The 25518-nt window shown below is 40.9% G+C and overlaps 1 protein-coding gene and 1 long non-coding RNA gene across 2 annotated transcripts in view; one reads left to right on the top strand and one right to left on the bottom strand.

Annotated features, from left to right (window-relative positions):
• The window catches only part of LOC143267235 (disks large homolog 5-like), a 49715-nt gene extending 28607 nt beyond the window's left edge, over positions 1-21108 (top strand). The window contains exons 3-5 of the transcript XR_013042186.1: positions 4014-4088; positions 16856-17066; positions 17820-21108. The gene's annotated coding sequence lies outside the window, so the exon portion shown is untranslated. The remainder of the gene's footprint in view (positions 1-4013; positions 4089-16855; positions 17067-17819) is intronic.
• Positions 16629-25127, bottom strand: LOC143267236 (uncharacterized). The gene is made up of 3 exons (XR_013042187.1): positions 24774-25127; positions 17710-17838; positions 16629-17054 (listed from the first exon to the last, which is right to left on the bottom strand). It is a non-coding gene; the product is annotated as an uncharacterized LOC143267236 (long non-coding RNA).
• Positions 25128-25518: the final 391 nt, after the last annotated feature.

The following is a 25518-nucleotide window of genomic DNA, read 5'->3' as shown; positions in this document are numbered from 1 at the left end:
TGTGTTGATTTTAAATGTCAGAACAGTGAGCTCATGAGTTTGCTGCCTGGAAAGACCTCTGTAATGGCAAGTATTCCTCATTTCCTCATTGATTGTCCCCTGTGTGTATATATAGCCAGCATTCTATCTTATATGCAATGCAGCCTCTTGATTGTTGAACTTTCCTAAAAAAATGATTTTTTATTTATTTGATGTAGCCAGCATTGTAGTACTGTATATTCAAACACAAATCTTCAAATCTCAGCAATGTTTGCTTATGCAAAATAATTAATACTAAATATTTGTTGAGTCTGTTTTATGTATATTTGGTTACTAGTGAAGAGGAAGTAACATACTCTGTATCATAATTTATTGTACTGGCAATCAAAGATGATCATTTTCTGTGACTTTAGAAATGTTAAGGCAATATTAATATTAACTATGGTAGTCGTTTTATAACATATCCTCTTCAACATTATGAACACAGAATGACCTTTCCCCATAAGTACGGTTTTCTCTCAGTTGATGAGTTGAAATACTGTATTTAAACATGAACCTGACTTTTTCTTTTGAATCCCTGAAATTTTTTGCACTTATCTGGTGGCGTTAAGTTTTCTTTATTTCATGCATCAATCAGTATATGTGTTAAGATGTTTACTGTTTTAAAATGGGGGCATAATCACATGCTTTGGAATCTGCCTAAGTCCTCAGACTATTCAGATGGAATTTGGTTAGACTGAGTGACATTCTGTTCTTTCCCAACTATGTGTATCTCAGACTCAAACATACACATTTCTCCCTTCTCATTAAGACAACTATGAAAGCTGATTTTTATCCTGCTATAAACAGCAAAGGGCAGAATCAGATGTTGTCTAAAAGGGTATTTTGAAACTGTGTGAATTTGAGGTAGTATTGTTGAGTTACAAGTGGATCAGTATTTATGTTTTTTGGTCATAAAAGCATTGCAGATCCAAAATTTGTCTTTGCTTCTGCCTTGGAATTTATTCTTGTTTTTGAATTCCTGAATTTGTAATGTTAAATCTCTCAGATTTTACATTTGCAGTAACATTTTAGAGGCCAGTAGTGTGTCATAAAGTTGAATCTGTAAGGGAAATGGACCTGTATTAATTACTAATATTTCTGGAAATAACCTTAAAGAGGTTAGAGATTGTCTACACTTCAAATAGTATTTCAGTGTGGTTTCTGAGACCCTAGTGTTCTGTAGTAAGAAGTTTCCACCAGACTGTCAGGAGGTACTTGATAAGACAGATCTCCATGTAGTTGTCAGATTTTATATGCAGGTATTTAAAATTCAGTTTTCTTCACCTAAAGATATGAACATACAAATAGTATTTGGGGAGTGTTTGAAGATAGTATTTGCCCAGTAGACTGCTTGGAACTTTGAAATCAGCCCACTCAGACATTGAAGTCTACCATGATGTCTTTGTTGTCAGTGTTTGCCAGAGCAGTGACCAGTTCCAGCTAGAATGCCACTGCTTCCTTTATTATAAAGGTTTGGACTCAAGGGTTTATGCAGATAATAAAATAATTAAATGATAGAAACTGCAGTTTTTCTACCTGTGGAAATTCTATTAATCAGCAACTATAGGTTTAGAGCCATCTTTAAGAAGAGGTTGAATAGTGTTCATATTCACTTGATCACTATGCTTTGGGTAATGTGGAACTAACATTTTGTCATTTGGAACTGAGATTGCCTACTAAGATCCATGTAACATGAACCAACTAGCTATTTACCTTTTTCCAAGTGTAATCTATAATTATGAATTAATAAGAACACAGAATCATGATTGATAAAGGCTGCCAAGATTCTAATCTGCTTTACATTGTTCTTGAGAAATTTCCTGTAAGCATACTGTCATAAATAGGTTTGATTCTAATATCAATCAGCCTAATGGAAGGTCTGTGTTTTGGTATTGGGGGTTTTGTTTGTTGGTTGGTTGGTTGGTTTTTTGTTGTTGTTGTTTGTTTTGTTTTGTGTGTGTCTTTTGGTTTTTTTTTGGGGGGGGGTTCGAGACAGAGTTCTCTGTGTAACTAACAGTCCTGGATGTCCTGGAACTCTCACTACATAAACCAGGCTGGCCTCGAACTCAGATATGTTGCCTGCCTCTGCCTCCCGGAGTACTGGGATTTGTGCACCACTACCGCCCGGCTAAGGTCTGTGTTCTTAAACAGTGCCATTTAATAGAACTAAAATGTAAACCATGTATAACTGTATATTTTCTAGTAAACACATTAAAAACTAATAAGAAATAGATGAAAAAAATAAATCTTTTTTAAAAAATTGCACAAATTCCTAGATAAAACCAAAAGCACCAAAAACAAAAACAAAAACAAAAAACAAAACAAAACAAAAAACTGTCCCAACATGCCTTGGAATTCATTCTGTCTGCAGTCTTCCTATCACTGATGCTATATTCCAAGGAAACCACGCCCAGATATCTCTGGGTTTCCTAATTTCTTTTTTTATTTTAAACACTTTATTATTCACTGATAGTTTCACATCCTGCATCCCAATCTATCTCTACCCCTTATCCATTCCTTAAGACATTAGCTCTGCCTTTGAAACTTCCCCCAAAACAAAACAAAATTTAAAAGAAAAACTGAAAATCCAAAATTAAAAACAAATGAACAAAAGTATTGGCAAGGAATTTTAGTGTGACCCAATGAGTCACAGAATATACCCTTTAGTCCATACATCTTTTTGTTATAAATATTGCAGGCTTCTCTGGCTTCTCTACACTATAGATGATGGACCTTCACTTGTGCTCTTCTTGGATATCCTATTGATGCCATGTGTCAAGAGATCCAGAAGCTTTGGCTATTCAAAATTGGGCCCTTTACATGCTCCAGCAGTCCATGGATAAAAAACGATGTTAGGGTTGGATAATTCATAGCCATGGTTCTGGCTGGGCATACATGGGATAGTCAGGCTGCCATCTTTCCTTCATCTTCTCCACCCCAGCAAGCTCTCCAACACTGCCCCACCTAGCTCACCCCATGCAATGGGCAGAATGGAGACAGGACAATTGTCCTGTTCTCACACACTCAAATCTGACTTACCCACACTCAGAGTAAAGGGACAGCTCTAGTGTTTTGCGGAGGTAATATACCAGGCCCACAAACCCAATTGTTGCAATTGGTGAGAGGCTGACCCACCTCTTCTGTTCTCATGCTCCAGAGTCCCACTCTCCCACCAACTACAGGTGGCATTTGCTCAGGTGAGGCAGGCATCTTTCCTTTACCCTTGCCAACACAAGGAAGAAGTAGGTAGACTATGCTCTTCTGCTCTCACAAACTCAGAGCTCACTGACACCACAACCAACAGGATCAGCTCTACTGTGCTGCTCAGTCCAGGTTCAGAACCCACTCTCCCTAGTACTGCAGTGGGTGAGGGGCAGGTCCAGTTTTCACTAACGCTGACCCTGGCTGCAACAGGGCCATGGATCCAGACATGCCCCTCAGTTACAGCCCTGATGTCATTATGGTCCTAGCAGGCAACACAGGCTTCTAAGACACATATGTCAAAGATGACTCAGATGTCTTCTGTAAAACCTTTCTCAGGACGAGTCACTTCAGGCCAGGCTGTGAAACTCAAGAATAACCACTCATTTTACATATGGAGGAAAAAATGTCTAACACAGGGAATGATGGACTGTGGAGATCTCTTTGGTGCATTATCTTCAGCAACAATTGTGAATGACATGGTGTCAGCTCCAACACTCAACTGGAGAATGAAATATGATGCTTTTGGATGAGTTCTGTCTGGAAAAACTTGATATCAACAATTTTTCTGGACACATTTCACACCACAAAGAGAGGGCTGAGGACTCAGTCAGCTTGCCAAAGCCTCAGATTTTAAACTGTCAGGAAATGTCTTGTTCACCACATCTCTTCCCTCCATGTTGTACTACCCCTCACAGGGGCCATTTGCTGTTGAATGTCAGGGTTCTCGGTAATTCTTGGCTCAGGTATTATGTATCTCAAGCTCATTTTTGATGCTTTCTTTTCTTTAGGAGTACTAAGATAACAGACCCAAAGATCTGATTGTGGGTGGATCACCTGGAAGACAGTTGGTATTTTCCTCACTGGTGAGTTCACAGCTCTAAAGGAGTGTCTTCTGAGGAGGAGGCCTTGATTGGAGAGTATAGAATATCATGGGTTCAAGGTATCTGTGGCTTTTTTGGCCTCCTCAGTTCTCCCAAGAACTGCTATATGAGAAGCAAAGGCAATCAGAACAAGAAGCAGCCTGGCTGGGTCACATGGCAGAAAAAAAAAATCAAGGCCTATTCACACTGGAAGCCAAGGTCAAGAGCCCCCAGTCTCCCACCAATGCCATCTTTGCTGAGGGTGGATGCATTGGTGGCTCACTTGCCTGTGAGACTTAGTGCTCCTGCTGCAGCAGCTCTGTCTGCAGGAGGCTCTCATCCTGGGCTATGGCCTGTTCAAACTCAGACGGGAGATGTTCTGATCTAGAGGAGGAAGGCAGTTACGGAACAGGCCTGGTAGGAACCTATGTCAGTTATTTGAGCCTGAACCAGCTCTAGTTTGCTGGACAATACAACGTTACCTTTCAGCTGAAGTCATTCCATGTATTTCCCAAGAGAGGAGGACCACAGTGCATCTGGGCCTTTATTTTTTTCTCAGCTTTTGAGCTAAGAAATACACTGTGCTGGTCAAGAAAATACAGCACATTTCTCCAGTTGTCTAGATACATTTTTTTAGGGAAAATAATAACAGTGTAGCAATGTCTGAGAAACAGTTCAGGACAGATAGGCATGGCCTTGATTAGATACCAGGTGAATGTAGACCCTCTAGGGGATCCTAAAAAGTAAAAGCAGTGAAGGATCTGATTATTCCTTCAGTATAGAAACCTGCCACAGTTCAATTCCTAAACTTCTTATAACAGAAAAAATCTTCTCACAGGAAACAGATTCACATTGCAGAGAACCTGTAATCTTCAGGAGTGTGTTGCAAGCAGATCTGTGCAAAATTATGAGCTTCTCTCTAAAGGTGATGTTCTGGAAGGAAAATAAAGTGGCAGGAATACACACTGTACTGCACAACTAACCTTCCTACTACTAGGCTGAGGACTGCCATAGGATATTCATGGAGAGATACAAGGGACTCTGAGAAGATAGGAGAGAGCTCAGATGGGAATAAGGGGTAGATACTCCCCAGAAACACTAAGGATCAAACATAGTGTTTCCTGGAGAAGTTCTTGTTGACCGGGCAAGTATAATATCCTGAAGTGGTCTTTCCCTGGCTGTGGCTGGGAGCTATTCATATGGTGGGAATCCCAAAAGGACAGAGATCCAGGGACAGGTGACCTACATGGTTCTAACCACTCCTCCCAGCCTGGGCTCCCACCTCATCTCAGAGACACTGAAGTGATGTTGCAGCTTTTTTGCCAAGTCATCTTGCTGGGTGACCAGCTCCTTCTGCTTCAGCAGGTCCTGCAGTCTTTCATCCAGGTTCTTTTGCTCCTGTTCATTAGAAGATTGTGTTCTCAGTGGAGGCTTGCTCACTCACATGCACACACATAAATTCATGAACACACACAAGTACATGTATGCACACATACAAGCACACTGTAATGCAGTAACACGTTTAGCTTCACAGTTAATACTAACATAAGGAGCAACCACCAGGGATACTAATGAAAAGATGGTAAACCCGTTGGATGAGAGAAGAACAGAGAGGGCATGAGAGATAGGCAGTTCAGTCATTGAAGTGTCTATCCTGCAACCTAATGCAGAGACAGGTGGCCCTCTGGGGTCCTTGCTCCTTAACTAACTCTGTTGAAGAAGTTCCCCAGGCTGTGCAGTATAGGAATGTTCCCCAGCAAAGGACTACTGGATGGTCGTGGACTACCACACTGGTCTTTTTAACTGTTTCCCAGTTGCCCCCAAAGTAATAAACTTCCTGCAAAAGTTCCCTTACCACATGTTGCCTCAATCAGGACCCAAAGCAAAGAGCTAAAGAAACTAGAAAATCTCCATAACCAGGATCCAAAAGAATCAGTTCCTTCCTGTGAGATGTTTGTGCCAGGGAATAATTTGAGTAACAAATGGCTGACTAAGTCAGTAACAAATTATTTTTTGTATTACTTTATGCTGAACAATATTCCATGGAAGAGCTCAACCACAGTGTACTATTCCACTCAGTGAATGATGGGCATCAGGAGGCTGCTCCCTGGAGTGCTGATAAAACCTTGAAGTACCCTAGCTATGTTGGGACCTGTGGACATCTACTTCATGTTCTAGAATCACTGGGTCACATGGGGATTGCAATTCAACACTGAAGACTTGTGTGTAACTTCTCACTGTGCTGTACCATTTTACACTACCAGCAATGTCTGAGGGTTCTCATTTCTCCAAACCCTCCATGAGGCTGATTTTAACTCAAAGGAATCAACTTTGAAGAAAAGCAGTTACTGAATGTTACAGACACAGCACATGGCGAGTCCTATACCCTCAGGAACTAAGTGGGGTGCACTGAGACAGCCCCATTCTCACACCACAGCATAGCTAGACAACTTCTGCTGAACTGAGATGCAGTTGGAAGCATACTGCAAGTCAGAATCTCTCAAGAACTAACATCCAGCCCAAGCTCCAAGGGCAAGGTTAACTGAGCCAAGGTTAGGGAAAGGGGAAAAGCAAGTGGTAGCAGGCAATGTGGGTGAGGACAAAACAGGATACAGAGAAGACACAGCAAGCCACCTGACCATTGAGTTTACAGTCACCATTCACCCAGAGCAGACAAGGACATAAACCCTCAGCCAGCCTATCCTGCCTCTCAGACACCTTGATTTGCCACAGTGACCTCCTCCTAAACTTCATGTACCACATTACTTTGGTTTGCTTCCAGGATTTCTGGGCAGATAAATATTTTTTGCCTCTAAAAATACCTGAAAACCATTGAAGTACAGTGGTTTTGTCCCCTTGTTCTAGTGAGCTAGGCGGACATGTGGAAAATTGGGCAGCAGCATACAATATTTGATGGATGCCAAGTGTGGGGAAAGTTGGTTACATCATCATTAAAGATGAGTAAGTGAACATACAAATATGTAGAAATAAAAACAGAATCCTAGCCCTGCTCAGTCACTGACCTGCCGATCACCCCTTCCTCCGGGATCTGCAACAAGGGCACAAGATGGAGACCTGAGATAGAGACTTCTGAGTTTCCACCAGGTAAGATAAAATGTGTGAGCCTTCAGGATTCTATTGCAGCCAGGCCTGAACTGAAGTGAGAGGAGAGAGAGAGAGATGCTGGCCTGACGGGGCCAGGCGGCAGCCCGCAAAAGTAGACAGGCATGGCAGGGCGACAAGCAAAGGCAGGTAGGCCTGCAGCAGCAGCTGCCAGAGATAGACTGGCCTCGCAGAGGCAGGCAGGCCCAACAGGTGACGGCCTAAACCCAGTCGCAATAAAGACCAGAAACAGAGCTATTATGGGCTAAAGAGCTAGTGAAAACAAGCTTTTAATCAAGAGCTTGGAACAGGGACGCCTCTAACCCCAACACCCGGGGAAGAAGGTATCTCCGTAGGACGGAACCAGAATGAATCTGAACACTCTGTCTGAGGACAACCCAGGGCCCAGCTGCTGATCCTGCGAAACCCAACAACTTGGAGGTGTTGGTGAGACTACCCCACTCAGCTGAAATCCATCTGGGAGAGGATTCAGATCCCTACAGTTTGAAGTCTGAAGAAACAAGATCAGCTGAGGAGTTGATGAATGAACAAAATGTGACCTGGGAACACAGAAGAAGGCACTGCCAGCCACCAAACCAGATCACCAGAATCATAAATATATACTTCACCAACTGAGATCAGCTGCTCCTGAAGAAACAGCCCAATAGCACCAATTTAACCAAGAACTCCTACTAAAACAATTCTAAAAATTAGAACAAGAGAGGCACTCTCAGACACAGACACCACCTGCACCGAGCAGAGGAAGAGATGAGTAGGTGCCAGTGCAAAAATACAGGCAACAACATAAAGACCTATAGGGCAACATCAGAACCTAGTGATTCTACACCTGCAATACCTGAACATACCAAGACAGAAGAAACAGAAGAAATCAATCCTAAAAATGACTATAAGAAGATGATAGAAGCCCTTAAAGAAGAAATAAAAAATTCCCTTAAAGAGGAAATAAAAAATTCCCTTGAAGAGGAAATGAAAAACTCCATTAAAGAGGAAATAAAAAAACTCCCTTAAAGAAATGGAAGAAAAAACAAACAAAAAATGAGAAGAAATCAAAGAAAGCCAAGAAAATCAATTAAACAAATGAAAGAAACATTCCAAGATCTGAAAAAAGAATTTGAGACAATAAAGAAAACACATGCTGAGGGAATGCTGGAAATAGAAATCCTGACAAAACGAACAGGAACTACAGAAACGAGCATAACCAACCGATTGCAAGAGATGGAACAGAGAATCTCTGACACTGAAGACACAATAGGGAAAATAGATTCGTCAGTCAAAGAAAACACTAAAGACAAAAAAGTCATAACACAAAACGTCCAGGAAATTTGGGACACCATGAAAAGACCAAACCTAAGAATAATAGGGATAGAAGAAGGTGAAGAATACCAACTCAAAGGCACAGAAAATATATTCAACAAAATTATAGAAGAAAACTTTCCTAACCTAAAGAAAGAAATACATATGAAGATACAAGAAGCTTACAGAACACGGAATAGGCTGGATCCAAAAAAAAAAGTCCCCTCGCCACATAATAATCAAAACACTAAACACACAGAACAAAAAAAAATATTAAGAGCCACAAAGGAAAAAGACCAAGTAACATATAAAGGTAAACCCATCAGAATAACACCAGACTACTCAATAGAGACTATGAAAGCTAGAAGATCATGGACAAATCTCATGCAGACACTAAGAGACCACGGATGCCAACCCAGACTATTATACCCAGCAAAACTCTTAATCACCATAGGCGGAGTAAACAAAATATTCCAGGATAAAACCAGATTTAATCAATACCTGTCTACAAACCCAGCCCTACAGAAAGCACTAGAAGGGAAAATTCAACCCAAAGAAGCTAAACACATCCATGAAAAATCAAGCAATAGATAATCCCACACCAACATACACCACAGAAGAAACAAGCTGGTGTAGCTATCCTAATATCTAGAGAAAAAGGATGTTTCAAAAGAGAAGAAGTCTTGTGGCAATGCCTCAGTGGTCCAGGTAACTACCAGAACTTGAAAACTTGGTTGAATTTGGGATTGACTGGGAGGCCAAAGATTTAAAAAGCAGAAGATTCTCTCAAGACACAAGTTGTGTGATAATAGTGTGTTTTGTGTGTGTGAATGAGAATTTGTAAATGTTGAATTCTAGGCTTCGACAATCATTGTCAGTGCAGATTAAGCTGCAAGTATTTATGCTTTAAAACTTAATTTATAAAGCTAGTTACGTCTTTCTAACAACTAGTTTTAATGTTTATGAGCATATTTTACCTACATTACCTTTTCAGGATGTTGAGAAAGATGCATCACAAGCAAAGGCTGGAGGCTGGGGGCTAGATGGTTTTGAGGAAGAGGTCTTGGTGGACTCTTTCATAGAGCAAAGGGAAGCAATGCCTTCTGGGAAATGAGCTAAGTTTTAATCTAGTCTTTAGGATTAGAAGTCAAAAACAAAAATATTAAGGAAAGGAAAACCTAATTGATCTTTGAAGTATTGTTGTATGGAATTGAGTGGGACTTTTGAGGCCTTTCTTCCAGAAAACAAGGACTTGGTTGTCAGGCCTATATTAGGCGTAAACCTTGGTGCCATGTAGTTGTACTTAAATCATTTCAATGGAAAGTGTCTTAGTGATTGGAACTTCTAGTGCAGTTTGGAGTTCTTCCATTTGAAAAATGTGATATTTGCATGGGATTGTTTGAATCTTGTTTTCTAGTCCCTCCCCATCACCACCCTCATAGTCTGAAGGTAGATTTTTCTCTTGATAAAGGAACAAAAAAGGTGAACATCTTGTTTGTAAATAGGTATCTAGTAACTAGTGGTAAACTTGAAATGGTAGAATTCTTTGAAGCCTAATTCTAGATAGCCTTAAGAAAATATATCTTAATTACTTTTGAACCTGTATTCACCTTGTTTTTTTTTTTTTTTCAAATATCTTAAGTTATATTTTCTTTTTCAGAGCTGCTGCTTATTTGGGGCTACTTTTTTTTTTTAATTGAGGCGTAATTCATAAAAGGGTATATTGTTTTGATGAGACTTTTTACAACTGTGGCTGGATGTCTTTCTTTAGTCTTCCAAGAAGGGCCATTTTACTTTTTTAGAGTTACTTTTTAAAGTCATGAGGTCAACAACTTGGACTACTATGCATGTAAGTGCTAATGCAAATTAAAGCCCAAGTTGACCTCCAGCAGCAGTTCATTCTATGTTGACAGTGAGAGAACACTTTGCCTGTTAGGATACTGTTACTCGTGGACTAAAATGCTGAAGAAACCCCTCCCCCTATTTTGTTATTTTTGTAAAAATCAAGGTATATTCCAGGGTTTCCTGGTTGACCTCAACAGATAAACTGAGATGATAGTCTTAGTTCAGAAATGATCTGAATGTAGATTTACAGTCTACGTGTACAGCTGGCTAAGTGAGATCGCTTTCACAGTTCTTCATGTATCCCATCGGCTCCCCATTAGTCACTGAACTCTTAAAACTGGTATTGTAACATTATTACAATGTTTTGCGCCAATTTTATAAACTTTACAGTACAATATGTGTTCCTTTTCTGAGGCAAACCAAAGGTATATTTCTCAAGGTTCTGCTGCTATCAGCAGTGTTGATGGAGGATTTTTTATACATTTGTAATAGATAGAAATAAACCAGAAAAAAAAGAAGAAAAAAAAGTGGTGGAGGAAAAGGTGAACACTGCAAGAATACTCAAAAGGGCTGAGAGTTGCAAACGCCAAGATTGGCTTTGCATAGTAAATGGAATAGAACAGCTCTGAACTATAGCTTACTATCCTGGTTTGGTCTGACAGAATGATTGAATGCTTTTGTACAAAAATCAGAGCCTTAAAAACAAGGATTTGGTGAGATTGTAAAATGGTGTGCCACTTTGGCAAAACAGTCTGGTGGTTGGTCAAAATGCAAAACATTGTTACTCTGTTACTCAACAATTCTACCCTTAGGAATATAACCTCAAACTACTGAAAATGTGCACCTATGAAACATGTACATGAAGGTTTACAGCAGTGTGTTGCTAATAGTAAAAAAGTTAAAACAACTCAAATAGCTATCAAATACTGGAGAGAAATAAAATGTGGCTTATTCATACAATAGAATATTATTAAGACATAAAAATGAATGAGAAACTGACAGATTAAATTACTTTGGTGAACCTTCATAATTTCATTTGTAGATCTTTCCATTTCTAATTTATAAATACATTTGGGGTTATAAATTATAAATGTACTGCCTCCTGTCAACATTGTATACTTCTATTTGATGATTTCTGTGTCAAATATTATATGGAAATGTTTCCAAGTATTTTCTGTATTAACTGTGAATGAATAGAACAAAATAAATTGCCTGTGATGGAAAAATAAAAAAAAAAAAAAAAAAGAATACAGGACCCATCCATCTGCTGCATGCAAGAAACACACCTTAACTTCAAAGACAGACACTACCTCTGAGCAAAGGGCTGGGAAAAGGCTTTCCAAGAAAATGGACCTAAGAAACAAGCTGGTGTAGCTATCCTAATATCTAATAAAATAGACTTCCAACTAAAATCAATCCAAAGAGATCAGGATGGACATTACATATTTATCATGGGAAAAATCCACCAAGATGAAGTCTTGATTCTAAACATTTATGCTCCAAATACAAAAGCACCCACATTCATAAAAGAAACACTACTAAAGTTTAAAATGCACACCAAACCCCACACATTAGTAGTGGGAGATTTTAACACACCACTATCACCAAAAGACAGATCTACCAGACTGAAACTTAACAAAGAAATAAAGGACCTAACAGATGTTATGACTCAAATGGATTTAATAGATATCTACAAAACATTCCATCCTAACACAAAAGAATATGCCTTCTTCTGAGCACCCCATGGAACCTTCTCAAAATTGACCACATGCTTGGACACAAAACAAATGTCAACAGATACAAAAAAGTTGGAATAACCTCATGTATCTTATCAGACCACCATGCCTTAAAGTTAGACCTCAACAACAACAAAAATTATAGAAAACCCACAAACTCATGGAAATTGAATAATGCCCACCTGAAACATCAATGGGTCAAGGAAAAAAATAAAGAAAGAAATTAAAGATTCCCTAGAATTCAATGAAAATGAAAGTACAACATACCCAAACTTATGGGACACTATGAAAGCAGTGCTAAGAGGAAAATTCATAGCTCTAAATGCACACATAAAGAAGATGGAGCAATCCCATAACAATGAATTAACAGCACAACTGAAAGCTCTAGAACAAAAAGAAACAAACTCACCCAGGATAAATAAACGCCAGGAAATAATCAAATTGAGAGCTGAAATCAACGAAATAGAAAACAAGAGAACAATACAAAAAATCATGAAACACAGAGTTGGTTCTTTGAAAAAAATCAACAAGATAGGCAAACCCCTAGCCAAATTAACCAAAAGGCAAAGAGAGAGCACCCAAATTAACAAAATCAGAAATGAAAAGGGAGACATAACAACAGACAATGAGGAAATCCAGAGAATCATCAGATCATACTTCAAAAACATGTACTCCACAAAAATGGAAAACCAGGAAAAATGGATAATTTTCTGGGTAAATACCACATACCAAAATTAAATCAAGAGCAGATAAACCATTTAAATACACCAATAACCCCTAAAGATAGAAACAGTCATCAAAAGTCTCCCATCCAAAAAAAAGTTCAGGACCAGATGGTTTCAGTGCAGAATTCTACCAGACTTTCAAAGAAGAACTACTACCAATACTCTTCAAAGTGTTCCACACAATAGAAACAGAAGGAACACTACCAAACTCTTTTCATGAGGCTACAATTACCCTGATACCCAAACCACACAAAGATGCAACAAAGAAAGAGAACTACAGACCAATCTCCCTCATGAACATTGATGCAAAAATACTCAACAAAATATTAGTAACCTGAATCCAAGAATACATCAAAACAATTATCCATCACGACCAAGTAGGATTCATCCCAGGGATGCAAGGATGGTTCAGCATAAGAAAATCAGTCAATGTAATACATAATATAAACAAACTGAAAGAAAAAAAACACATGATCATCTCCTTAGATGCTGAAAAAGCCTTTGACAAAATCCAACACCCCTTCATGATAAAGGTCTTAGAAAGAATAGGAATACAAGGAACATTTCTAAACATAATAAAGGCAATTTATTGCAAGTCAACAGCAAATATCAAATTAAATGGAGAGAAACTCAAAGTGATACCACTAAATTCAGGAACAAGACAAGGCTGTCCACTCTCCCCATATTTATTCAATGTAGTACTAGAAGTTCTAGCTAGAGCAATAAGACAACAAAAGAAGATCAAAGGGATACAAATTGGCAAGGAAGAAGTCAAACTTTCACTATTTGCAGATGATATGATAGTATCCATAACTGACCCCAAAAATTCTCCCAGGGAACTGCTACAGCTGATAAACTCCTTCAGTAAAGTGGCAGGATACAAGATTAACTCAAAAAATCAGTAGCCCTCCTATACACAAATGATAAAAGGGCTGAGAAAGAAGTCAGAGAAACATCACCCTTTACAATAACCACAAATAATATAAAATACCTTGGGATAACAATAACTAAACAAGTGAAGGACCTTTTTGATAAGAACTTTAAATCTCTAAAGAAAGAAATTGAAGAAGATATCAGAAAATGGAAGGATCTCCCATGCTCATGGATAGGTAGGATTAACATAGTAAAAATGGCAATCTTACCAAAAGCAATCTACAGATTCAATGCAATCCCCATTAAAATTCCAACACAATTCTTCACAGACTTGGAAAGAAAAATACTCCACTTCATAAGGAAAAACAAAAGACCCAGGATAGCTAAAAGAATCCTATATGATAAAGCAACCTTTGGAGGCATCACCATCCCTGACCTCAAACTCTACTATAGAGCTATAGTAATAAAAACAGCTGGTTATTGGTATGAATATGGTACCAATGGAATCGAATTGAAGACCCTAACATTAATCCATGCACATATGAACACCTGGTTTTTGACAAAGGAGCCAAAACTATACAATGGAAAAAAGGAAGTATCTTCAACAAATGGTGCTGGCATAACTGGATCTCAGTATGTAAAAGATTACAAATAGAACCATATCTGTCACCATGCACAAAACTCAAGTCCAATGGATCAAAGACCTGAACATAAATCCGGTTACACTAAACTTAATAGAATAGAAAGTAGGAAACACTCTTGAACGCATTGGCACCGGAGACCATTTCCTAAATAAAACACCACGAGCACAGACCCTGAGCCTAACAATTAATAAAAGGGACCTCTCAAAGTTGAGAAGTTTTTGCAGGGCAAAAGACACAGTCAATAAGACAAAAAGACAGCCAACAGAATGGGAAAAATCTTCACCAACCCCACATCTGACAGAGGACTGATCTCCACAGTATATAAAGAATTCAAGAAACTAGACATCATAATACTGAACAGTCCAATTAAAAAATGGGCTAAAGAGCTAAACAGAGAATTCACAAAACAAGAATCACAAATGGCTGAAAGACATTTAAAGAAATGTTCAACATCCTTAATCATCAGAGAAATGCAAATCAAAACGACTCTGAGATACCACCTTACACCTGTTAGAATGGCTATGATCAAAAACACCAATGACAACCAATGTTGGAGAGGATGTGGAGCAAAGGGAACATTCCTCCACTGTTGGTGGGAATGTAAGCTTGTACAACCACTGTGGAAATCAGTATAGCGGTTTCTCAGAAAATCAGAAAGCGAACTACCTCAAGACCCAGCCATCCCACTCTTGGGCATATACCCAAGGAATGCTGATTCATACCATAAAGATACATGCTCAGCTATGTTCATAGCAGCACTATTTGTAATAGCCAGAAACTGGGAACAACCTAGATGGCTGTCAATGGAAGAATGGATGAAAAAAATGTGGTACATATACACAATGGAGTACTACTCAGCAGAAAAAAAACAATGAAAGGATGAAAATTGCAGGCAAATAGATGGAACTAGAAAAAAATCATCCTGAGTGAGGTAACCCAAACCCAGAAATACAGTTATGGTATGTACTCACTCATAAGTGGATTCTAGATATAAAAAAAGAACAATCAGACCACAACCCATAGAACCATGGAGGCTATATTTAGCATGGAGGTACCTAGGACGATTGTGGCTTATAATAAATTTTGGTTTTACTCAATTACTGAGAAAATAGCCAAACAAATGGAAACACATGAACTATGAACCAAAGGCTGAGGGGCCCCCAGCTGGATCAGGCCCTCTGAATAGGTGAGACAGTTGATTGGCTTGATCTATTTGTGAGGCAACTAGGCAGTGGGACCGAGTCCTGTGCTCATTGCATGAGTTGGCTTTTTGAAACCTGGGGCTTATGCAGGGACGCATGGCTCAGTCTGGGAGGAGGGGACTGGACCTGCCTGGACTGAGTCTACCAGGTTGATCTCAGTCCTCAGGGGAGGCTTTGCCCTGGAGGAGGTGGGAATGTTGGGTGGGCTGGGGAGAAGGGGAGGGCGTGGGAAGGGGGAGAACAGGGGAACCCGAGGCTGATATGTAGAACTGAATGGTATTGTAAAATAAAAGGAAAAAATAAAAAATAAAAAAAGAAATAAATCCATATCCTGTGCTCAAAAAAAAAAACCAAGAGAGTTTAAAATCCACAGTACAAACACACACTTGGACCTATAAGCACTTATACTCACAAACACACACAAATACTTATACATACAGGAAACCTGGACACACACACATACATATACATTCATCCACACATGATCACATACACACAGAAAGGAACACTACTGTGCAAGCAATAGACATTATTCACACAAACACACACACAGAGGAGAAGTTCACACACACACACACAGACATGCACAGAAAAGCATAACACACACACACACACACACACACACACAAATATGTGCTGAACCTAGAATGGTCAGTAAGAACACTGCTGTACCCTTTTTGATGTAAGGTAAGGTTGTGGGTCCTCTATGCTGTCTACAAGGCTCTTAGAGCCAGCAATGCGCTGATACCTGCACTTACTTTTCCTTGAACGAACTTTATCCATCACAAAACCCTCTGACCCCACAGGTTCCAAGTTCACCCGTCACAGTCTCTTCACTAAACTCATCCTGGCTCCTCCACAGTTGACCTTGATAATCCAAGAGAAAGAAAGTGACCCATGGTCAATACCCAGGAACTTTTCAACAGATGACAGTGCATATGGTATGAATTCAGGCCAATGTCAGTCAGGAGGCCAGTGACATCACCTGCAGTGCTTTTCAGGAACCCAGCACTCTGCACAACTATGAGAGGGAATCTGTTCTGAGACACAGCCATTCACATGATATAGTCAGCAACACAATATCAGTAAGGCCTCTGATCACAATGACATGTAGGTGTGTGATATGTGACTTACCCTGCTCTCTCAAAGTACTGCAGTTTCTAGCAGAGCAGGAGGGTTTGCTTGCCAATTATCCAGATTCTTGCAAGAGGCTAACTCTCCAGAAAGACTCAGGAATGATCACAGAAATCAACACTTCGTGGGTATGTAGGTGGGAGTCTGAATGAGTGTGGATGGTATATGAGTGTCTCTCTGTTTATGGTTGCACAGGTGGGCACCTGCCATCTCTGTCTCAGCCTACCTGCTGCTGCTCAGCAGAAGGGTCACAGATCATCTCATGGGCCTCCATCAGTAGCCTCTTCAACTCCTCATAGGACTCTTTCAGTTCAATCTGCTCCTTCTACAGCAGTCTGTTCTTGAGTCTCAACACATGTACATTCTCCTTCAGCTGAGTCCAATCTTGGAGGATCTGGCCATGGAGGTAAATGAAAATCCACCGAAACACGTTGAGTCACAGCCAGCCTCCATTTGCCCTTGCTATGTTCAAGTATCACCAGTGCTGAAAAGTCCCAGACTCACAGACAGCCCACAAATAGCCAAGTCAGCATCACTTAGATACAGGTCAAATCCAGAGAGTAACCAAATTCCAGAAAGATTCAAAATACTTCTGAAAACCCTGATGCCAAAAGGGATCCAGTGCCTCTGAGAACAGCATGCAGTCCACACCTGTTAACTGTTCATGATATTGGGAAAGCAGCAGCAGATAGAGGGAAAACCCTCTCAAAAGGAGGTAAAAAGCCCCAACCAGAATCAGTTCTGTCTATGGCTACCATGGAAACCAGCTCTGTGAAGCCCTGGGCAGAGCCCCAGAGGTACTAGGATACCTGACATTCTCTTCATGGTGTAAACCCTTTTTCTGTCAAGGGTATCCCAAGGATGACAGGACATCTCTTGGAGGGACACAGCATCTTTTCACACTTAGCAAAACTGAGTCCAAGTGGCACAAGGCCAAGGACCACATGTCAGACTGCTTGCTAAGAGGCAGACAGGCAAGAACCAGAGCCCTTACTTTGAGTGAAAGAGAAAGATGAATCAGTCTCTCCCAAGATAAAACAGGCACATACCTGTAGGATACATTTTCCTCAATCAGCTGTTTGACCTTGTTCACACCATCACTGATCTCCATGGGCATTTTCTGCAAGTCCGACATCACCTGTTTATTCTTCTTTTTCAGCATCCGAAAAGAATTCAGCCTGTGGTAGGGCATGGCCCCAGGAGAAAAGGAACCTATGAACACAGGCCACAAGGATCATATGGAATCAGGGTATGCTCTGGATTCCTCAGTGCCATGGAAGCCACAGCCTGGCACTTACACACTGGGACCTCCTGGTGCTTATTAAACTTCCTATCATTGTCCTCAGGCAAGAAGAAGAAGGTTGTTCAAGAGAGTTATCCAGAGCTGCATGAGCACCCCCAGTGGACTTGGAGCTATAGATGATCTAAGCAGATCCCAGGAGTCTGTGCCACATATCTGGTGCCACCAGAAATCTATAGTGACATTTTTCTTATCTTTACCACAGGGATTCTCATATCTGGCTGCCTATTGCTACTCAGAGGACCAGAGCATACATTGAGTAGTTCCAGGGAGGAGTGCCAACTTCAGGAAGGCTTTATAAACTTATAAAGTATTCCAAAGTTCCACCAAAGTGAAAACAGTGTCCAAGATGTGAGCTTCTCAAAGTGAAGCTCCCTTGAACTCAATGTATCTTCGCCAGGTCCATTGATTTCTCCATTCTTACCAGTGAGACCTAGGGTCAGTTTCCTTCTGCCTTGCTCTGGTATCACCACAAAATCCATTCTCTCTCCCAAGCAGATGCCTAAGTCTTCACAACATGTTTATAGGCAAACTGTATAGGCATTAAACAAACATCCTAAAGGCACTTGGTGTTGATACAACACTATTGACATCACAGGGGATTCCAAGACCTCTGCTCTCCAGGATACAATAGAATTGCCAGAGAAGGGACTCCTGATGTCACACAGAACTGCCTTTGCCTCCTGGCTCATAAATTCTCCCTGAACTGACCAGAAGCTGAGATTTCTTCTCCAGGAGTCTCTGATATGACACAGGTGAAGCCATTTAGTACCTCCTCCTTCTAAAGCTGGGAAATTTTATGTTTCCTTAGAATCTTTTCACTATTTTACCCATGGAGAGTTGAACACTCACTTTATAAGCACTGCCCAAGAATGGCACTTCCTCTCCTTAACATCCATACTCAATAATATGAGAAATAAAGCATGCCAAGGAATTAGATTAGGATGAGGTGGAGGAGGAGGGTTGAGTTCTCTGAAATGAGCAAGCACCTGAGGAATGCTTAGGTTAAGGGAAAGTGATTACTGAGAATTTGTAAGTGAGCTGAGACTGTTATGAGACCCAAACTGTTCTAGAATGTCCTTTCTATGTGCCTGGTGTATTATCAGGCCTCTAGAGTAACAGAAGTTATAAAAATGAATCTTTATATTAAGAGGGGACTTGTTAGAATGGCTTACAGCCTGTGCCTCAGCTAATCCGACAATGGCTGGAAATGAATGGGAAGTTCAACAATCCAGTAGTTTCTCAAACCTAAACACTGGATGTCTCAGTTGTCTCTGATATTATGCTGTAACCTAAAAGTGATAGGTTCTAATGTCAGTGAAGAAATGGATGTGCTAACAAGGTGAGAGCAAGCAGAGGAATAGTAGAAGCCTCCTTCTTCCGTGTCCTTCTATAGGCTTCCAGCAAAAAGAATGGTTCAAATTTCATCTAGATTAAAGATCTGAATTAATGGTGTGACTTCATTCCTCAACGTTCCACAATAAAGTAGTTCTTCCTACTTTAAGCAGAAATAGACCACAGGTGTTCCGTTTATTTTTGGGTTATATTATTCCCAGATGTCATCATGTTGACAACTAAAAATAGCCATCAAAGTCTTAATTCTATCTACTAACATTCTTGAGCAAATGGCTCCATCAGAGATTGAAAGGAAGGAGTGGTAATAATCAACAGGTACATGGAAATCGGCTGGAGATCTCATGGTCATGATGACTCTCAGTGGCTGTGTTATGACCATGCATGGCTAAAATAGGATGATATACCAGTCTGTGGTTTCTTGAGTAAGAGGAGAACAGCTAGAAACCCAGTACTTTAAGAATCTGGTCTTTCTCTATAATTGAAGATTAAGAATTCAAATAATTATTTTTTGTTTGATAGTAGCTGTGGTTAAAAAAAGTGTCCATAGGTATAAAATTGGTTGCTCTTTAAAGAAAAAGAGAAAGGCCTAAAACAACAGCACATTGGACCTGTAATACAGAGGATGGTGTCTCGGGTCATGTGAATATTGACTTCAACACCTCCAGACCATGTGTTGCTTACTCCATACATCCTATGATATGGAAAAAAATCCTGCTTCCTAAATCGAGAAGGACTGGGATGACGACTGTGTGGTCTTCATTGTCATCAGCAGCTAGATGACTCCTATTGATTTCAAAGAAAAAAGGATTCATTTAGATTTGAAATTTCTCTGGGGTCATACAAGTGGGATTTCAGATAACAGCACCAATATACAAATTCTATTCCTGAGATGACACCTGTAGTTGGTAGCTGTTCCAGCTTTGATCTGGAAGTACCACCCTCACTGAGCCTTTGGAAACTGTCACACCTAGAAGGCAGAGTGAGAGAGGACACGTGAAGACCCCAGATCCAGATGGGCTGGCTCTCTTGGTTCCTGGACCCTGAATGCTGGAGGTAGACCAAGCAGAGTTCTCCCAAGTACACAGCCAGACTATGCTACACCTTTCCCAGACCCTGTAACTTATCACTTCACTTGTAAATTACCCCAGAAAATAAACCTCACTTTTAACCACATGGACTTGCCTTAATATTTTAAACAATGGACATCATTGACACCACCATGACGAACACTGGCACTGCAGTGTGTGTCACCAAGAAAACTGGCACTGGACAACATGCCTGGTGCTGCTTCAGAAACTTATAACATATATAATTCTGAAAATGGGATGGAGCCTTCCTCAAACCATCAAGCAGAATGGACTCCTCTGTTTCTTTAGAATATAATCTCTGGCGTGCAGATTACTGACTCAGGCTTGTATTAGGACCTAGCCTCTGTAGTAAGGGGCAGGACCTGTGAGGGAACTTTTCCACCACTACACTTCAGGGAAGGTCAAACCTGATGGCAGCCAACAGCTACTCCAAATGTCCCTGCCACAGTATCAAAAACCATGGCTAGGCATGTGTCTCCATCCCTAACGCAGTCCCCTGACTCTGGAAGGCATAAGCCAGCCCAGCCATGTAGATTTGAAGAACAGTGTCAGCTCATATCTGATGTGATGCAGGTAAGTCCTGTTGTGCCTAGAACTTAGCAGCACCAAGTCCTGATCCCTCTTCCCCAGGACCAAAGCATCTGAATATCTGAGGTTGTGGTAGATGGCCAGGTGAGTTTCCCTCCCTTCTTATTGGTGTCAGATTCCCATGGAAACTATAGGAATCCACTAGGATGAAGAACAGCAACACCCTACCCAGAGAGGTACAGCTCGTTAGTCCATCTGTTTCTCCTGACCCTCTTTGCCAGTCTGAATGAAATGAAGGTCTTCCCAGAAAGGCAGCTGCAGGCTGAATAATTCATGGCTCTCCTAAACTCACCATCAGAGACTCTTGAATCTAGGTCTGTTCTTAAGAAGCCCAGAGAAGCAGAATAGTCCCATTGTTTACCAGAAGCTCCCAGATGCTGAGCCCCATACTGGAAGGCCCAGCTTAAGTTCACCTCCTCCATGAAGCTCCCAATCCCCTGCTCAGGACTTACTGTGCCTTCTCCAAAACCATTTATTTCTCCAGGCTTAACACTAAGACCAAAGGCCACATTCCTTCTGCCTTCCTCTGGTCACTCCATGTTCTCTATTCTCTCTCCCAAGCAACCAGTTCAATCTTGCAAACGTGTCTATGGGCACTGAACGAATACCCCACAGGCGTGTGGTGTTGTTACATCACTGGTAACATCACAGAGAGTATCAAGGGCTCTACAGGATAAGATAGAATTTCAGAGAAAGTATACTAGGGTCACCTCCACAGCCCTCACCTTCCTACTAACTAGTTCTTCTGCAATGCACAAAAAGCCATATTGACCTTCTCAGGAGCCTTTCCAAAAACATATGGAAACAACTTGAGTACATCATCTTTACAAAGCCAGTGATCTCTCTCTCTCTCTGCTTCATTAGAATATTTTTACTACTTCAAATATAAGAATTTGAAGTCTCTATTCCAAACACATCTGGTGAAATGGCTCATCACTTCTTCAGATCTCTAATTAATACATGAGAAATAAAGGTTGCTAGAGTATTAGGTCAGGAAACCTAATGGTGGGGAGGAAACATCAGTCCCCAGATGTAAACAAGCACATTGTGGAGAATCCCCAAGCCTATTATAGTATGCAGATGTGGTGGAAGATTGTGGGTGTCCTGTCAGAACAAAGATAAGTCCCATAATCAATGAGGAGAATTACCCCGAATCATGAACAGAATACATTCTAGCCCTCATAAAATACCAAAAGGTGATCAAGTAGTGACATGTCTGCCTGGGGATTCTAAGAACCAGAGTTCCCCAGGGAGCCCTCAGACATAAGAGCAAACACTCCCACAAGTGTAAGGCTCCATTCCCGCACTGGGGTTTGAGGAAAGATGAATGGCTAGTGAGAGGCTACACACAGATATGCAAAGTCATTTGCTGAAAATCAAATGTGTCATAGTCATGACGATAGTATGTAGTGTGTCACTGCGGTGGTGCTAACCCCAGAGCTACACAAAAGCCAAATTCTTTGATTGGAGCCACCTGTGACAATGCACATGCCCTTAGGAAAGGTGACACAGCCAGCTTAAATTACAACATCCATCAGAGCATGAGAGAATAGGAAAAGGATACAAGAGGACAGATTATTAGGCCTCCTTTACCATAGAACTTTCCCAGAGCCCCACTTCACACTTTTCAATTTACTGACAGTCCTGAAATGAAGAACTATCACCATGTTTGTTCTGGATTGAAAATTCACCAGAAGTCTGGACTGTGGCTTCACAAGTTGACTTGGTGGATCCCAGAACAAATGAGTGTTGTGAGGAAAACTGTGTCCTTTCAGATGTTATATCACACTGACAAGTCATGCTAGACAAGGTGAGCTATCTCAGGAATGCCCAATTCTAGAAGTCAAAGCACAGCACCGTCCCTCTACACTACCACATCTCAATTAATTCTTACACACTGAAGGATACACAGAAAGCGACAGACAGAAGAGACTTTGCCCCGGCAGGTTCTGAAAGCCCAGACTTGAGTCTCCCCTCTGTGGATGTCAGTTTCCCATCTCTCTATAGGGAGTGGATATCTTAGAAGTCAGTTATTTATCTCTGTTTCCCTGCACAAGGGGACTCAGTGTACAGCCTCTTAAGGCTTACTCACACTGTGAAGGATGCTCCTTGGCTGCAGAGCCATCAGCCATGGGCTTTCAGATGCATGGTGGTAATCGCTACTGTTATAATCACTTGGGTAGTGTTGGGATGCCCAAGTCACTTGCTCTATGCTTTAGAGTCTCGTGTTAATGGAAAAGCCATGCAGGGACAAAACACAGTCAACAGATTCACAAAGCCATCCTCAGTGAGAGTCCAGAACTCCCACAGCTGGCAAGAAGGTGACAGTCTCACTCCAGGTCCACTGACTCTAACTGCTGTCAGGCTGAACTGGAGACCTGTGTGCCATCAACAGCTTGTAATTCAGAAACCTCAAGGGTCAATGGAAGACAGCAGCACTTGGGGGATCCTGTCATACAAGTGATTGTGATATCGTATGAGAACCTCAGGGTTTTCCAGGGTACTCTCCTTTCCCTATTATCACTGGCACTAACTAAAGGACTCCAGTGGCAGTGAAAACTAATCATGGTACAGAAATCTCATTAATTTCTCTGTGCCTCCATCCCAGAAGTTCCCAGTTCTTTAGTCCTAGTCCTGGAAAGCTGAAGCCCACCACATCCAGAAAGCTCCCCAGCCCCTTCCAAAACTTACTGCCTCTTCCCCAGGACCATTTTCTCCATGATTTCCTGGGAGACCCAGGACCAGTTTCCTTCTGCCTCACTCTGGTCTCTCCACGCTGTCCATTCTCTCTCCTAAACAGACCTCTGTGTCTGGATAACATGTCTAGAGGCCAAGCTTGTGGTCACTGAACAAATGACCTCAAGGCAGTCAGTGTTGCTACAACACTAGTGACATCACTGGGGATTCCAAGAGCTGTCCAGGATACAAGAGAATGCCCAGCAAATGGTCTGCTGATGTCATGTGGCACAGCCTTTGCCTCTTTGCTAATTAATTCTCCATGAACTGACCGGAAGCTGTGGTTTCCTTTTCAGGAGTCTCTCCTGTGACACAGGGGAAGTCATTCAGGACCCCCTCCTTCCAAAGCTAGAGATTTCTCTCTGCTTTTTAAGATTTTTTTTCAGTAATTCAACCATGGGGAGTTGAACACTCACTTTATTAACACTGCCTAAAATTGGCACTTACCCTCCTCATATCCATACCCAATAATATGAAAAATAAAGCATGCCAAGTAATTCGGTCATGATCATCGAGGAGGAGGGTTGAGTTCTCTGAAGTGAGCAAGCACCTGGGGAAAACTATGGTTTAGGTGACTATTGGGAATTTGTAAGTGAGCTCAGACTGTTATGAGACCCTAACTACTCTAGAATGTCCTCTCTACAAGCCTGGTGTCTTAGCCAGCATGATCCAGAAGTAATACAACGATTCTCTATGGAAAGGGTATTTGTTAGAATTGCTTACAGGCCGTGCTCTATCTAATCCAACAATATCTGGCTGTGACTGGAAAGCCCAATAATGCAGTAGATGTGCACTCCTCAAGACTGGATGTCTCAGCTGGTCTGCAGTATATGCTGGAATCTTAAAGAAGTAGGCTTTAATGCCAGTCAAGGAATGGTTGTGCTAATAAGGCCAGTCAAGGAATGGTTGTGCTAACAAGTTAAGAGCAAGCAGTGATATGTAATATGATTCTTAAAAGGTCTTATTAATAAAAATAAATCTGCAGCCAGGTATTGGGGGTGACCACTGGAAGATCAAAGAAGCAGAACAAGCCACAGCCACTCACCTTGCCAGTTCCTCAGCTGATCCTGTTTCCTCAGACTGGATGCCTCTCAGCCCTCATCCAGAATGAATCTGCCCCATTGAAAGGAAAACATGCAATCTTGAATCTCTGGAAGTAGTTTAAGGAGCATTTTGAGTTTTTCTTAAAATGTAGAATCATTGTAGCCCATCAGAAATTAAAGAGAAAAAAGAATGACCACACACTTTGTAGCCTGGCTCACATTTGACATGCTTTTCTACTTCCAGCTTTATAAACCAACAAGAAAAAAATGGTTGCTGAATCGACCAGATCTACTGTGACATTGAGTATAAAGACATGTAGCAATAATGGGGAAATCATCTCAGTGCCTTCATGGGGCCGGAACTTGCCTTAAATCTTCCTCAACCAGAAAAGGTTTCATTAGTGCTTGATATAATTGGAATGCCAATGGGGATCACCTGTATAAATGGAAAATATATTTTACCATTTTTATATAACTCTGCATGTTATGAAGAGGCCATCTCTTAGTACTAAAATGGTCTATAGTGCATGAATATGTCTTTTTGAATGACAGTCCAAAGTTGTACAGTCATTTTTCAATGTAAAATGATAGGAATGTCTCAAAGGCTTTACTGGATGGTGGATGAATGGGCAGTCACTTAGTGTATATGTAGGTACAGTTGGAGCACCCTGTGTGGAGTCTGCATTACTTTGAATGAAGTAAAATTTGAATGTAACAAGGTAAGTCAGTTAAAGTTAACATACTTTG

This window comes from Peromyscus maniculatus, chromosome 9, assembly GCF_049852395.1.
Source record: "Peromyscus maniculatus bairdii isolate BWxNUB_F1_BW_parent chromosome 9, HU_Pman_BW_mat_3.1, whole genome shotgun sequence".
NCBI lineage: Eukaryota > Metazoa > Chordata > Mammalia > Rodentia > Cricetidae > Peromyscus > Peromyscus maniculatus.
The sequence above is the reverse complement of the archived record's forward strand: the minus strand, read 5'-3'. Positions and strand labels throughout refer to the sequence as shown.